The 17,572-nt window shown below is 38.3% G+C and overlaps 1 long non-coding RNA gene across 1 annotated transcript in view; it reads right to left on the bottom strand.

Moving 5' to 3' along the window:
• Nucleotides 1-10,642, bottom strand: part of LOC131400846 (uncharacterized) — an 84,751-nt gene extending 74,109 nt beyond the window's left edge. The window contains exon 1 of the long non-coding RNA XR_009217472.1: nt 10,548-10,642. This is a non-coding gene — a long non-coding RNA (uncharacterized LOC131400846). The remainder of the gene's footprint in view (nt 1-10,547) is intronic.
• Between the last annotated feature and the right edge of the window lie 6,930 nt (nt 10,643-17,572).

The following is a 17,572-nucleotide window of genomic DNA, read 5'->3' as shown; positions in this document are numbered from 1 at the left end:
CTCATCTGAATACCAACCAAGAAGAGCACTGCCATACAACAAAATACACATAGTAGGTCCTAATTAATTTTTAGTTGGATTTCATTCTTACATAAATGAATCAACAAATTAAACACATAATATATTCATGTGTTTGATAGATTTGTATAACCCCCCCTTTCATCAAAAAGGCAGTGTATTTGAAGCTTTCTATTAAACATAGCAGATTTCTAAATGATAAAAAAAATAAGTAGAGAAGAAATGAAAGATTCATATTAATAGCAAGAATTGTTATGCTAATTGTGAGTTATTTGTGCTCTGTACTATTTTCTGCTTTCTACTGAATAGTCATTATCTTACTCCATGTTTCTCTTTCAAATCATTTTGAAAATACAAATGAAGAAGCTGAATAAGGAGATATACTTAGACATCTGCATTCTGAAGTGTCAAATTAAAGTGACCATGTAAGTCCTGTGCAACTCAAAAACAAGTAGAGTTACAAAAGTTTCTTTGGAAGATGGTGCAGTCAGGAGAAGCTAGGTTGGGCCACAATAACAAAGAGACCCCACAATCTCAGTTGCTAAACTCAACAAAGGTTTATTTCTAGTCCACATCACAGCTCAAGGACTTCCACCTTGCAACTCTATTTCCGAGGCCTTGAGTCCAGCCACATGAACCATAAAATGAAAATATGTGGAAGGCACATTTGTGAAAGGCACAGATCTTTTCTGTTCATATTCCCATTGGCCAGAATTCAGTCACAATTTCCCAACCTAGCTTCAAGGAAGGCTAAGAAATATAGTTTTTCTAGATGCCTAGGAAAAGGAAACGGATGGCGAACATCTAGCTAGTCTTTGACACAGAGGAAAAGAACTTAAAACACACTTTTTTATTCAGGCAATGTTATATATTACGATTAGGATCCTAAGTCAACCCACCCAAAATGCAACTGAAGAATAGTGCTAATAGAGTAACACCTTAATGACTTATATGTCACCTCTCTGGCTATCTTGTCTGCCAGGACCGAAGTTGAAAACTCATTAACAGTCACAATAGAGGTTCTGTATTCCATACATCTATTTATCTTTCATTCAGCAAACATCTATTTTGCCTACCTGTGGTAGGCACTAAAAAAACAAAGATAAGATCTAGTTATTGCTCTTAGTGGAAATAATGAGACTAACTCTTGTCAGACTAAGATAAGAACCAGGGTGTTTTTAGGAACTACAGCTAGATCAGTGTGGCTGGAACAGAATGGGCAGACAGGTGCAGCTAGGGCCAAGCCCCAAGGCCCTGTGTGCCATGTTGACAACAATTTGGGCCTTAAATGGAATCCATTGAAGGAATTTAAGCACAGGAGTAACACAACCAGATAAGTGCTTCCAAAAGGCCACTCAGACTGCCTGCTGTATGGAAAATGAACTAGCAGGACATGGGGAGAGGGCTGTGGCTACTATGCAGCTGCCAGTGTTTTGCCATCAAGGACATTTTGTTGTAGACACCTTGACTTGGATGTTTTGACATGGGATAATTTTGAGGCAGTATAAAATACAAATCATTAGACATTCTCTTTCAATTTTTAAAATGAAAATTGCTTTGTTGTTTTTTCCTTCTGATTATATACTTATTGTGAAATGTTCAGACAATACAAGGAGGTATAAAGGAAAAGTAAAAATCACCCATGATCCAGTGCCTGGTGAAAACCGCTGTTAACATTTTCAGTGTATACATTTCCATAACTTTCCCCATGCATACTTTTTCTAATAGAAATGTGATAATATCATAAACACAGGTGTGACTTGCTTTCTTTGTTTAGCAATACACCCTGAACATTTTCCCAAGGCAATAAATTATAGTTTGGGATCATAATTTTTAATGGCCATAGAGTATTCCATTGGTTGGATGTTTCATGAGACAGTGGAGGGTAGTAGCTAAGAGTGTAAGCTCTAAATTCAAATTGTCTGGATTCTGATCCTGGCTCTTAGCCAAGGGTCAGCAAACTTGTTCTGTAAAGGGCCAAATAATAAATATTTTAGGCTTTGTGGTCTATATCAGTCAGGTTCTCCAGAGAAACCAAACCAACAGGATATACAGATAGAGATAGAGATAATAGATATAGTCACAGTTATATAACTAAATATAGTTATATAACAATATAGATATAGATAATAGATATAGTTATCTATATCTATCTACACCTATCTATCTCCATATATTTATATATATGGAGAGAGATAGTTATTTTAAGGAATTGGCTCACGCCATTGTGAAGACTGGCAAGTCTAGAATCTGCATGGTGTGCTGGCAGGCTGGAGGACCCAGGGAAGAGTCGCAGTTCAAGTCTGAAGGCAGACTGCTGGCAGAATTCCCTCTTCCTCCAGGGAGGTCAGTCTTTTTCTATTAAATGGATGAGGCCCACTCATAGTATGGAAGGTAATCTGTTTTACTCAAAGTCTACTATTTAAATGTTAATTTCATCTAAAAAACACCTTCACAGAAATATCTAGAATAATGTTTGACCAAATATCTGGGTACCATGGCCTAGCCAAGTTGACACATAAAATTAATCATTACATGGGCCATATGATCTCTGTTGCAAACTACTCAACTCTGTCATTGTAATGTGATAGCAGATATATACAATATTTAAACAAATGGACATGGCTGTGTTCCAATAAAACTTTATTTACAAAAACAGCTGGGAGGCTGGATTTGGTCTGTGGCCTGTAGTTTGTTGACTCCTACTCTTAGCCACTTTCTTGTGTGACTTTGGACAGGTCATTTAAGTTCCTTAAACCTCTGTTTTCTCATCTGTGAGAAATAGGGATAATAATAGTTCTGAATTCAAAGGCTTAGGGTGAGAATCAAAAGGGACGATATTTGTGGAACACCTAGCACAATATCAGGTACATGTTAGGCGCTCAATAAATCTTCTCCTCATTGTCATTATTTATCCATTATCTACTTACAGAATTATTTTAAACAGCTTTATTAAAGTATAGTTGACATAGTTGACACACAATAAACTGCATATATTTAAAGTGTACAATTTGAAAAGTTTTAATATATCTATAATACACTCATGAAATCATCACCATAATCAAAGATAGTGAATATATCCATCACCCTACAAGTGTCATCCTGCCCTCCCATCCCTTCCACCCCTCCCGGCCCCCACTCCCACCACCAAGCAACCACTGATCTGCTTTGCATCACTCTCCTACTAAGAAAATTTTGATCATTTACAACCTTATACTATTAAAAATGATGCAGTCATGTACATCCACGAACAGATCTCCACATATGTGTTCAATTACTTCCTTAGGATAAAATGCCACAAGTAGGATTGCTAATTTGTAGAATATGTTCATTTGATATTGTTATATATGTTAACAAATTGCCTTTCAGAAAGGTACCAATCTGCAATGACTGTTTCTCCCCACTTATTTTCTATTGTTATAATGACAGTGTGTCTGTACGCATGTAAGGTAATTTTGTGTGCTCAGGTTAGGAGTGTAAGTGTGGGTTCACAATTGAAGGATCCAGAGATAGTTAAACAGCATTTGACGGGCCTAATCAAGAAATGATACCTTCAGAGGTGATGACCTAGCACTTTAGTAATGAAAAGAGATTTTTATTCATGAGATGAGTGGTGTTCTGGCTAGGAATGTTGTACAGGCTCTACAACCCTTGTGGGAACAAGGTATACAATTCCATCCCAGGTGTCTAATTCCATTGAAGTAGCAACCCAGCTCTAGAGTCCCGTTGATCCCGCCAGATCCTGACTCATCTACAAGACCAGCCAGTCAAGTTATCAGGAATAGAGGAGCATCTACCACAGAATAAGCTTTCACCCTCTTTTGTACTTGCTTGCTAATAAATATTAGTATGTTTGAGAGAATTTGGTTTAATATTTAATTTCATAGTAATAAACCAGCCCCTAGCAAGGTTATGAGGGCAGATATGTATAGCCAGGACCCAGCTTTAATATGTTCACCAAAGGACCTTGACATTTGCTGGACTGCCAAATTGGCTTAGGTCTGTTTCCAACATCTTTCTTATCCCTGCCAATCTGAAAGAGAGATCATGCCTCATTATTTTTATTTGCATTTTTTATTAATAGTTAGGTTGAGGATCTTTTCATATGGCTGTTGACATTCTTCTTCCGTGAATTACTTGTATATGTCCTCTGACCATTTTTATACTGTGGTATTCAAATTTTCCTTACTGATTTATAAGAGATCTTATTATATTAAGGACATTAGTCTTCTGTTATACGAGTTGCAAATGTTTTCCCATTTGTCAAATGTTTTAACATAGTTTATGGTGTTTTTTCTGAAGTAGTAAAGGTTATCAATATTTTCTTTATGGTTTCTGGCTTTGGTGTCATGCTTAGAAATTTCTCCCCCAAGAGTATATAAATAATCACCTAAATTTTCTTATAAGGGTAAGAATGACTGTTTTACACACTCCTTGGAAAAAGGAGTAACATCTGAAAGTTTAATGGTTTGTAAAAAGTACTCAGAGGTTTTAAATTGCCTTTCTGATGGGACAATAAAGTAGTAAAAATAGTTTTTGGTGTAATTTCTGAAATTTGGCCTTCTTACTTTACAGTTTCTCTCTTTCTCATCCTTCTGAAGAACTAATTCAAAATAGAAGAGGAGATAAGTTTGTAAGCCATGGGAGACAGAGGACACAAGAATACAGACATAGAACCCTAACCTTCACCAATGAGACACACCTATGCCAGCCTTTGAATCATAAGTTGGTGACCCTTTCATCAAGTGCTGGATTTTAAAATAAAAAATAAATAGGAAGTGACATCAGCAACATGGAGGAGTGAGCTGTTCCCTTTGTCTCTCCCTCTCCAAATTACAACTAAACAGACATTCATTAACCAACAGAGGATACTCACACAGAAATATCTGACTCAGTTAGGAAAAGCAACATAAGGATTATAGGTATTCCAGAGGGAGAAAGGAGCAGAGAGCTTGTTCAAAGAAATAATAGCTGAGAACTTCCCAAATCTGGGGAAGGAACTGGACTTATAAGTACACGAAGCCAATAGAATTCCTAATTACATCAATGCAAAAACACCTTCTCCAAGGCATACAATAGTAAAACTGGCAAAAGTCAATGACAAAGAAAAAATATTAACAGCAGAAAGGCAGAGGAAAATAACCTACAAAGGAACCCCTATCAGGCTTTCAGTGGATTTCTCAGCAGAAACCTTACAGGCTAGGGGAGAATGGAATGATATATTCAAAATCCTGAAAGACAAAAACTCTCATCCAAGAATACTCTATCCAGTGAAACTATCCTTCAGATATGATGGAGAAATAAAAGCTTTCCCAGATAAACAAAAGCTGAGGGAGTTCATCGCCCCTAGACCTCCCTTACAAGAAATGATCATGGAAGCCCTCATACCTGAAAAAAAAGGCAAAGGTTTATAAAGCTTTCAGCAAGGAGATAAATAGACAGACAGAAAATTGAAAAAATCAGAAAATTGTAGCTCTCTATCAGAACAGGTTAGCAAACACATAATTATAACATAAAAGATAAAGGGAAAGAAAGCATCAAAAGTAACTATAAATACTTCAATTCAGTCACAGACCCATAACACAAAACAGAATAATTGGTGACAACAATAATTCAGAAGGGGAAGAGGTAAGGGATGGAACCTGCTTAGGCTAATGGAAATAAGAGGCTATCAGAAAATGGACTATCTCATCTACAAGATATTTTATACAAACCTCATGGTAACCACTAAATGAAAAATCAGAGCAGAGCCACAAATCATAAATAAAAAGAAAACTGAGAAAACCATCACAGGAAACCACCAAACCGAAATGGCAATCAGAAATACAAGGGAAGAGAAACAATGGAAATATAGAACAACTAGAAAACAAGAGATAAAATGGCAGTATTAAGCCCTCATATATCAATAATCACTCTAATTGTAAATGGATAGAATTCTCCAATAAAAAGACACAGAGTGGCTGGATGGATTAAAAAACAAGACTCAACAATATGCTGCCTCCAGGAAACACATCTCAACTCTAAAGACAAACACAGGCTCAGAGTGAAGGGATGGAAGATGGTACTCCAAGCAAATGGTAAGCAAAAGAAAGCAGGTGTTCCCATACTTACATCAGACAAAGCAGACTTCAAGATAAAAAAGACAATGAGAGACAAAGAGGGGCAGTATATAATGATAAAAGGGACATTCCACCAAGAGGAAACAACACTCATGAATATATATGTACCTAACACAGGAGCACCAAAGTATATAAAGCAACTACTAACAGACCTAAAGGGAGAAATGGACAGCAACACAATAATAGTAGGGGACCTCAATACCCTACCAACATCAATGGATAGATCACCCAGACAGAAAGTCAACAGGGAAACAGTGGCTGTAAATGAAACACTAGACCAGACGCACTTAACAGACATATAGAACATTCCATCCAAAAACAGCAGAATACACATTCTTCTCAAGTGCACATGGATCATTCTCAAAGATAGAACATATGTTGAGAAACAAGGCAAGCCTCAATAAATTTAAGAAGATTGAAATCATATCAAGCATCTTTTCCGACCACAATGCTACAAAACTAAAAGTCAACTACAAGAAAAAAGCCAGTAAAACCACAAATATGTGGAGACTAAACAACATGCTACTGAACAACCATTGAATCAATGAAGAAATCAAAGGAGAAATCAAAAAATACCTGGAGACAAATGAAAATGAAAATGCAACATACCAACTCTTATGGGATGTAGCAAAAGTGCTTCTAAGAGGGAATCTTATGGGATGTAGCAAAAGTGCTTCTAAGAGGGAAATCTATAGCAATAAAAGCCCACCTCAAAAAAAAAATCTCAAATAAGTAATCTTAAACTACGCCTAACAGAACTAGAAAAAGAAGAACAAACAAAGCTCCATGTCAGCAGAAAGAGGGAAATAATAAAAATTAGAGCAGAAATAAATGAATTTGAAACCAAAAATAAAGTAGAAAGGATCAATGAAACTCAGAGCTGGTTCTTTGAGAAGATAAACAAAATTGACAAACCCTTAGCCAGACTCACTAAGGAAAAAAAGAAAGGGACCTCAAATAAATAAAATTAGAAATGAAAGAGGAGCAATTACAATGGATACCATAGAAATACAAAGGATTATAACAGAATACTATGAAAAACTATATGCCCACAGATTGGACAATCTAGAAGAAACGGATAAATTCTTAGACTCATACAACCTCCCAAAACTGAATCAAGAAGAAATAGAGAATCTGAATAGACCAATCACAACTAAAGATATTGAAACAGTAATCAAAAACCTCCCAAAAAATAAAAGTCCAGGACCAGATGGCTTCTCTGGAGAATTCCACCAAACATTCAAAGAAGATTTAATACCTATCCTTCTCAACTATGCCAAAAAGTAGAGGAAGATGGAACACTTCCTAACACATTCTGTGAGGCCAACATCACCCTGATACCAAAGCCAGACAAAGACAATACAAAGAAGGAAAATTACAGGCCAATATTGCTGATGAACATAGATGCAAAAATCCTCAACAAAATATTGGCAAACTGAAGACAGCAATACATTAAAAAGATCATACACCATGATCAAGTGGGATTTATACCAGGGACACAGGGATGGTTCAACACCCACAAATCAATCAGTGTGATACACCACATTAACAAAATGAGGAATAAAACACACATGATCATCTCAATAGATGCAGAAAGTATTTGACAATCCAACATCCATTTATAATAAAAACTCTCGATAAAATGGGTATAGAAGGAAAGTACCTCAACATTAAAGGCCATATATGACAAATTCACAGCCAACATCATACTCAATGGTGAAAAACTGAAAGCCATCCCTCTGAAAACAGGAACAAGACAAGGGTGCCCATTCTCGCCACTCTTATTCAACATAGTACTGGAGGTTTTGACCAGAGAAATTAGGCAAGAAAAAGGAATAAAAGGAATCCAAATAGGCAATGAAGAAGTGAAACTCTTGCTGTTTGCAGACGGCATGATTTTATACATAGAAAACCCTAAAGAATCCATCGGAAAACTATTAGAAATAATCAACAACTACAGCAAAGTTGCAGGGTACAAAATCAACTTACAAAAATCAGTTGCATTTCTGTACTCTAATAATGAACAGAAAGAGAAGTCAAGAAGACAATCCCATTTACAATTGCAATAAAAAGAACAAAATATCTAGGAATAAATTTAACCAAGGAGGTGAAAGACCTATACAATGAAAACTATAAGACATTATTGAAAGAAATCGATGATGACATAAAGAAATGGAAAGATATCCCATGCACATGGATTGGAAGAATAAACATAGTTAAAATGTCCATACTACCTAAAGCAATCTACAGATTCAATGCAATCCGAATCAGAATCCCAATGACATAGTCCACGGAAATAGAACAAAAAATACTAAAATTCATATGGGGCAACAAAAGACCCCGAATAGCTAAAGCAATCCTAAGAAAAAAGAACAAAGCTGGAGGCATCACAATCCCTGACTTCAAAATATACTACAAAGCTATAATAACCAAAATAGCATGGTACTAGTACAAAAACAGACACACAGATCAATGGAACAGAATTGAAAGCCCAGAAATAAAACCACACATCTACGGACAGCTAATCTTCGACAAAGGAGCTAAGAACATACAGTGGAGAAAGGAAAGTCTCTTCAATAAATGGTGCTGGGAAAACTGGACAGCCACATGCAAAAGAATGAAAATAGACCATTATCTTTTGCCATACACAAAAATTAACTCAAAATGGATCAAAGACTTGAAGGTAAGACCTGAAACTACAAAACTCCTAGAAGAAAATATAGGCAGTATACTCTTTGACATTGGTCTTAGAGGGATCTTTTCGAGTTCCACGTGCACTCGGACAAGGGAAACAAAAGAAAAAATAAACAAGTGGGACTTCATTAGACTAAAGAGCTTCTGCAAGGCAAAGGAAACCAGGAACAAAATGAAAAGACAACCCACCAGCTGCGAGAAAATATTTGCAAATCATATATTTGACAAGGGGTTAATCTCCATACTATGTAAAGAACTCACACAACTGAACAACAAAACAACCAACAACCCGATCAAAAAATGGGCAGAGGATATGAACAGACATTTTTTCAAAGAAGATGTACAGATGGCCAATAGGCACATGAAAAGATGTTCAACATCACTAATCATCAGGGAAATGCAAATCAAAACCACACTAAGATATCACCTCACACCTATTAGAATGGTTATAATCACCAAGATAAAAAATAACAAATGTTGGAGAGGTTGTGGAGCAAAGGGAACCCTCATACACTGCTGGTGGGAATGCAAACTGGTGCAGCCTCCTTGGAAAACAGTACAGAGATTCCTCAAAAAATTAAAAATAGAAATACCATATGACCCGGCTATCCCACTACTGGATATTTATCCAAAGAACTTGAAATCAACAATCCAAAGAGGCTTATGCACCCCTATGTTTGTTGCAGCAATAGCCAAGAAGTGGAAGCAACTCAAGTGTCCCTTGAATGATGATTGGATAAAGAAGACGTGGTATATATATACAATGAAATACTACTCAGCCATAAAAAAAGACAAAATCATCCCATTCACAACAACATGGATGGACCTTGAGGGCATTATGTTAAGTGAAATAAGCCAGAGAAAGACAAACACCATATGATTTCACTCATATGTGGAAGATAAACAAACACATGGATAAGGGGAACAGACTAGTGGTTACCAGAGGGGAAGGGGGTGCAGGTGGTGGGCGAAAGGGGTCAAGGGGCACACGTACGGTGACGGATAAAAATCAGACTATTGATGGTGAGCACAATGCTGTCTATATAAAAACTGATAAATAATAATGTATACCTGAAATTACACAATGTTATAAACCATTATGACCTCAATAAAATAAATGGATAAATAATAAGATTTTAATAACTAAAAATAAATAAATGAGTAAAACGAAGTTGGTGACCCAAAGAAGCAGGCACTGCCTGAGTCATTGTGACATGGGCAGCAGCAGACACACCCAGTTTCCAGAAGCATCAGTGGCAGAGTTCCTAGCAGTTGTGTCCAGTGCCCAGCATTAGTGATGTGATTAGAGCTGCCTGTCCCAAGGAATGGTGGCAGCATTGTCTCAACTAGAGCAGTTCTGTTGGGAGATTGCAGCCCCTTTGGAGAGCATGTGAACTTTCCAATTTTCTAGCTTAAACTCATAAGAGGGGTTTTGTTGTTTGCAACTAAGAAACCTGAATGATATAGAAGCAGAACCAGGAGTGGCTACAGAAAATATAACCTTAATGTAATGGGTGTCTGGATTGGTCTTGCTGGCCTCGTGGGCCTGAAGGCAGTGAACATCCACCCCAGCATCAGCCCCTATTAGGGGCTCTTCTATAGTGGTTCTTATTGTGCACTGATAGCAAAAAGAGCTATATTGTTTCTGCCAAGCCATACCTCCCATCCCCCCAAACCAACCCACTCACAAATGGTCAAATACTGTGAAACTCTTACCGGTTACATATTAGGGGAAAGGAGAGACAACCATTCTCTGTCTTTACTGAAGCTGCAGCAGCAGCCAGAGTAGCAGGAATCAGATTTCCTCGTAACCAGCTGAAAAAAAAAAAAAAGAAATTGACCACTGTGGTGACATTATGCATTAGAATATTCTATACATACCTGAAACTGATTCAGTGTTTGTGCCACTGAAGCCTTCTTTTGCCAGAGATCCTGGAGGACATTGGGGCCATTTGTACCCAGGGAGCTTGGATTCTAATATAAAACTTGCTAAAACATGCACACACACATACATAATTAAGATGCCTGTTACCTTATGTTGAAAATATGACTAATTCTTTTAGCCTAAAAGTATTCATTTAAATATGGTCTGTACCAAGGTACAATTTTTTAGCACAAAAATCATAATCCATTCTTAAAAGACACTAAGTGAAAAATATGTAAAAAAAAATGGGCTTGCGTCAAGAAGCAGATCTTTACACCAAACCGCTAATGAAAATACATATTAGATGTTGGAAAAGCTCATGAGAAGATTATTTTCTAATAGAAGCTGTGTTTAGCCCATCCTACCTCTAGGAAATTGACTTAAGGGTGAGGTAATTCTTTAGGTAAACAATTTAGGAAGTCTATCCAAATTGCTCAAAGTGCTTTGTAGACATGAGCTAATTCAGCCTTGTAAATACGTTTGTGTAATTGGATTCGTGTCCACTGTTTCGTTTGAAACTGTTTCATGGGTGGCGGTTTGTTGAGGGAAAGGTGTCTGCAAATAGCACAAGCTCATCCCTAACCTCAGGGCATCTTTGGGGGTCCTGAGATAATCCTCAACTTTTGAGGCCAGACTTCCTGGTTATATCATAATACCTTCCTGCCTCCGTCTCCTGCAGCTTGTAGATGAGGAAGCAGCTGTGAGGGAAGGCATGTGGGGGGAAGACACCTCGAGGGAGAGGAGGCTGGTGATTGCTGTGTTTCTTTTAAAAACATCCTGAGACCACACAAACTTGGGCTATCTCAGCTATTACCTCCTCTGCCCTTCAGAGCTCCTGGGTAACAACAGGAATTCAGCTGAATGGGGATCGTCAATGGGCTCTGTCCTGTAACAGCTGCCAATCTATTCTCCTAGCACTCCACTTTGAGATGACTCATACCCCCTGTAGTGGCGGCTATGGTGCCAGCCCAGATTCCCCCTTCAGGACTGAGGGACACATCCTTCCAGCTGCAGGCTGGTGCTGGCTCACAGCTCAGTCTCTCTCTGGGAATTACCCTCAGTTGAAAGTTACTTTCTCATCCAAAGTTATGCCCCCTTCGTGGGGGCAGCCCTCATTCAACCACTGGCCAATGAGGGGTAAGTACAAGATCTAGGTTCCCTCACTCCAATTTGAGACAACTCTGAAGGGCCACCCCAGCTCTAGAGCTCCCCATGGGTTGGCTGAGGGGTCTGCCTCACAGTTCAACTTCTCCCTCTACCCAGGCCTGCTGCCTTCAGTTCCCACAGGTGTATCTCTCTAGAGGACTCTCCGATGAACTTCCTGTGCACTAATCTCCATCAGAGATGGAGAAAACAGCCTGTTTCCAGGGAACTTCACCTAGGACACACCCATTTTAAGTACAAGGCTGCATTAGGAAGAGTCAGAAAGATAATTTTGCAGGTTTACCTAATTTAATTCTTTTACGTTTTTATTACCTATAATTAAGTCGTCTCTGAAGGAAGTACTGACTAGCCTTGACTTTTGACTCATGATTACAGCAGACAGGGCCTGATGCCAAAAAGAGGTTTAGTTCAGAGTTAGCAATTATCTAACTACAGCAAGTCCAGCAGGTTTAGAGTAGGACACAAAGGGTTGTTCATGTATTAATTCCTGAGGGAATTAATGTCAAATGATACTTGAAGAAAGAAGAAGGGAAAGTCAGAGAGATAGATAAATACATATTGAGCACCTACAGTATAAGCACCAAGAGAGGAAAAAACAATATGGCTTCTCTCTCGTGGAACCCACAGTCTAACTGGGGGAAAAAAACACTATCAAAGAAAGCGTGGTAGGTTGTAATAGGGGAAATATAGGGTGCCATGACAGTACATAGCAAGAACATACAACCCTGTCTAGTAAAGGGTTGGGACAGGAGAGAGAAGAAAAGAAGCGTTTATATGGAATAAAATAAACAATTAATGGACAGGGACAAAGGGGGCTTTCAGGAAGCTAATCCAAGGAAATATTCACTTACAAGGCAAAAGAAGGAATTTACAGGAAGACATTCTATTTATAATGCTGAAAAACTGGAAACCACCCAAATGCTCAACAATAGGGGACTGATAACAATAGAATATTATGAAGTAGTTCAAATGAAAAGAGTGAAGATTTTGACAAAGGAGCCAAGAACACGCAATGGAGAAAAGAAAGTCTCTTCCACAAATGGTGTTGGGAAAACTGGACAGCCACGTGCAAAAAAATGAAAGTAGACCCTTACCTTACACCATACACAAAAATTAACTCAAAATGGATTAAAGACTTGAATGTAAGACCTGAAACTATGAAACTTCTAGAAGAAAACATAGGCAGTACGCTCTTCGACATGGGTCTTAGCAACATATTTTCAAGCACCATGTCTGACCGGGCAAGAGAAACAATAGAAAAAATAAACAAATGGACTACAGCAAACTAAAAAGCCTCTGCACAGCAAAGGAAACCATCAACAAAACGAAAAGACAACCTAACAATTGGGAAAAGATATTTGCAAACCATATATCTGGTAAGGGGTTAATCTCCAAAATATATAAAGAACTCATGCATCTCAACAACAAAAAAACTAACAACCCAATTAAAAAATGGGCAAAAGACCTGAACAGACATTTCTCCAAAGAAGATATACAGATGGCCAACACACACATGAAAAGATGTTCAAAATCATTAACTATCAGGGAAATGCAAATCAAAACTACAATGAGATATCACCTCACGCCCGCCAGAATGGCTATAATTAACAAGACAGGAAACAACATGTGTTGGAGAGGATGTGGAGAGAAGGGAACTCTCATACACTGCTGGTGGGAGTGCAAACTGGTGCAGCCACTATGAAAAACAGTATGGAGATTCCTCAAAAAATCAAGGATAGAAGTACCATATGATCCAGCTATTCTACTGCTGGGTATTTATCCAAAGAACTTGAAAACACCAGTGCGTAAAGATACATGCACCCCTGTGTTCACTGCAGCGTTATTCACAATAGCCAAGACTTGGAAACAACCTAAGTGCCCATCAAGGGACGAATGGATAAAGAAAATGTGGTATATATACACAATGGAATACTACTCAGCCATAAGAAATGATGAAATCCAGCCATTTGTGACAACATGGATGGACATTGAGGGTATTATGCAAAGTGAAATAAGTCAGAGGGAGAAGGTCAAATACCGTATGATTTCCTTCATTAAGTAGTAGATAATAACAACAATAAACAAACACATGGAGACAGAGATTGGATTGGTGGTTACCAGAGGGGAAGGGGGGAGGGAGGAGGGCAAAAGGGATAATTCAGCACATGTGTGTGGTGATGGGTTGTAATTAGTATTTGGGTGGTGAACGTGATGTAATCTATGCAGAAATAGAAGTATAATGATGTACACTCGAAATTTATACAATGTTATAAACCAATGTTACTGCAATAAACAAAAAAAAAAAAGAAAAGAAAAGAGTGAAGATTACACCCATTTGTGGAAATGTGATGTGAAATAATATTAAATGAGTAAAGCAGACATGGTACACTTTCACTGGGTTATAACTATACGAAAATACATGTCTTTATAAACAGTGACTTCAAAAACTCTGTGTACCAAAGTAACAAGAATTGAATGTCTCCTCTTTCCTTTTCCCCCATCCCCCTAGTTAATTATGTCACCTTTCTGGCCTGATTTTGTTAAAAAAGTCTTCTTTTCCCTGTTATGAAAGTCTTATATATGCACGCACTGGTCTAGAAATGTTTTTTAAGTCTTTCAGAAATACTCAGAAGTTCCTACTCTTTACTTCAATGAGAAAAAATGGTAATATCACCCTGGGAAAAGACTAGCATTTTAGACTTTATGGATTTTTGACTTAGAGGGAGCTGAACATTTTGAAATGACATAAAGGATATACATATTTTCATAAACAAGAGAGTTACAACCTTTTGGGAAAGCCTTCTTGACAATATATATCAATAGCTTTCTAAAAGTGCATAGTCTTTAACTCAGTAGTTCCAATCCTAGGGTATATCTAGTGGTGTGGTGGTAAATGTTTAACAGCTGGATCTTTGGAGGAAAAGCCTTGAATTTGTAGTGTTTGCCAATTTCCATGGTGTAAATATTCCTATCGTGGCCAATTCTGAGTTATCAATGTGATGTCAAGAGACATGAAAACATATGTCCACACAAAGACTTGTATGAAAATGTTCATAGCATTATTCATAATAGTCAAAAAGTACAAACAATCCAAATATCCATCAACAAGTGAATGGATAAACAAATTGTGATATAGCCATCCAACAGACTACTCAGCAATGAAAAGGAATGAACTATGGATACATGCAACAACATGGATGAATGTCAAACTAATCATGTTGAATGAAAGAAATAGACAAAATAAAAGCATATCCTATAAGATTCCATTTACACACAATTCTAGAAAATGCAAATTATTGTGACAGAAAGCTGATTAGCTGTTGTTTGAGGATGGGAGGTAGCCAGAGGGAGGGATTACCAAAGGACAGGAGAAAATTTTTGGAGGTGATGGCTAAGCACCCAGTCTGACTTCCAATGGCTAACATCCACATCTTTGTCAGAAGCCTGCCCTCGGGCTGCCAAAACCTATAATGCCTTACAAACTGGGTGAAAGTGCCTAGGAGTTAACATTTCTCACCTCTCCTACCCCTTTACCCCCACTTCCCTGGGCAGCCTTTAATGTTTGACAAGTGCAAGGGCATAAATGCCCAGCTCCCTTGCCTCTTGGCTGCAATAATTCTGAGGTGAATTGTTAACACTGGTGAGTTTAAGTTCCAGTTGCTCCTGGTGGTAGCTGGCCTAATAATGAACCCACTGATGGGCTGTCTTTCCTTCCTTGTATCACTTCTCCACTCCCCTACCTATGTCCATGCACCCAAATAAACTACATACACTCCAATCCTTGTCCCAAGGTCAGCTGCCAGGGGAGCCCAATTCAGACAGGGTCAAAGAACTGCTGAGGATTTTTCCCCTAGAAATTGGAAGAAGAGATTGATTTGAGGATTTGGGTTCTAAGGCACTGCCCCTCAGACCCTTTGAGTTAAAGTAGTTTCTAAAGCTAACATCTGGCATAAAAAATCTTTCACACAGATGGATGAGTAATAAAAAACAAAGCATTAAAGGCAGGTCATCATGATCTCTCTTACATTATTGGAAGACAATACTGGAAGAGATGGAGACATTACAAGAAGAGGAACCATTGGTATAAAAGATCAGAATATTTGTGTAGATTGGGTTTGGAAAAAACATAAGTGGCTTTCCAGTTCTTTCTCCCTGTACCAATATCTAGAGCTAACATTTGTTCTTATCGGGCACCTTGTCTCAGCCAGAAACTGTTCCATGTGCTGGGAACATGACACTGACAAAGACAAATAACATCTTTGCTCTCATAGAACATATACTCTAACGAGGGCAGCCAGACAATCAACATAAAAAAGAACCACAAAAATATCAGAGAGTGATAAATTATTTGCAGAGAATTAAAATTGGGTGAGACTAAGGTAAGGGCTGATGGCATGGCTGCTTTAGATTTGATAATGTGGTAGATTAGATCATTGTTCTGCAAATATCTCCTCCATGGGAAGAGTACTTTCTCTCCCCATTGATGTTGGCCATGTGAATTGATTTGGACAATAGGGACAGGGGCAGTGTGTGAGGTCTGAGTTTGCTCCTTGGAGGTTTGAGGGTTTTCGTTTGCTCATCTGGGAGGCAATGTGGACCCTAGACTGAGATGCAGAGCAGGACTGCCCCAATCATCCCACAGGCCTGTGAATATGTGATTAATGCTTGTTGTTTTAAGCCACTGAATTTTGAAGTGGTTTGCTATGAAATATTACAGCAACCGCTGACTGATCCCCATGGTCAGAGAAGTCTCTCTGAGGAGGTGATATTTAAGCTGAGATCTGAATGATAAGAGGCCAGTTCTGTGATGATCATTCCAGGCAGACAGAACATCTAACATGGGTAAAAAGATGCAAAGGTGCGAATTACTTGGATGTCCAGGGAACTGAGACAAACTGTGAGGCTGGACTATGTGAGTGGCTGAGTGGGAGAGTGGCATGAGATGAGTCTGAGGGGGAATCAAATGAAGTCCAGCATATACAGGATTTTGCAAACTAGAATAAGGAGTTTGGTTTTCATTCTAAGTACAACGGAAAGCCCCTGGAGGATTTAAGCAATGGAGTGACACAATCACATTGATTTTTGAAAGATCACTCTGGCTGCTATGTGGAGAGTAGATTAAATGAAGGACTTGCATACTTCTCTGCTAAATCAGGATGCAGTTCCAGAATCTTCCTCAATGCAGTTTCTGAACTACTAAACAGAGTTAAAATCCATATGCCAACTTAAATTTAGGTGATGATAAACACCCAGATAAAATACACAAATAGCTTGAGGTACTATTTTAGTCATATGTAACAAACCACCCCAGGACTTAATGACTTAAAATAACAATCATTCATTTGCTCACAAATCTGCAATTTGGGCAGGGCTTGATGGGGACAGCTCATCTCCCTTCCATGGGGAATTAGCTGAGGAAGCTCAACTGGAGATTGGAGGATCCATTTCCAAGATGGCCTCATTCATATAACTGGCAAGTTGGGGCTCACTGTTGGCCAGGGGCCTTTGTTGTCTTCCACGTAGGGCTCTCCACATGGCTGCTTAGACTTTCTCACAGCTTGGTGGCGAGGTTCCAAGAGTGAGCATCCAAGAAGAGAAGCCCCAATGATGTGCAAATGCTTATCAAGCCTTTGCTTGTATCACATTGCTAATT

Source organism: Diceros bicornis, chromosome X (genome assembly GCF_020826845.1).
Source record: "Diceros bicornis minor isolate mBicDic1 chromosome X, mDicBic1.mat.cur, whole genome shotgun sequence".
NCBI lineage: Eukaryota > Metazoa > Chordata > Mammalia > Perissodactyla > Rhinocerotidae > Diceros > Diceros bicornis.
The sequence above is the reverse complement of the archived record's forward strand: the minus strand, read 5'-3'. Positions and strand labels throughout refer to the sequence as shown.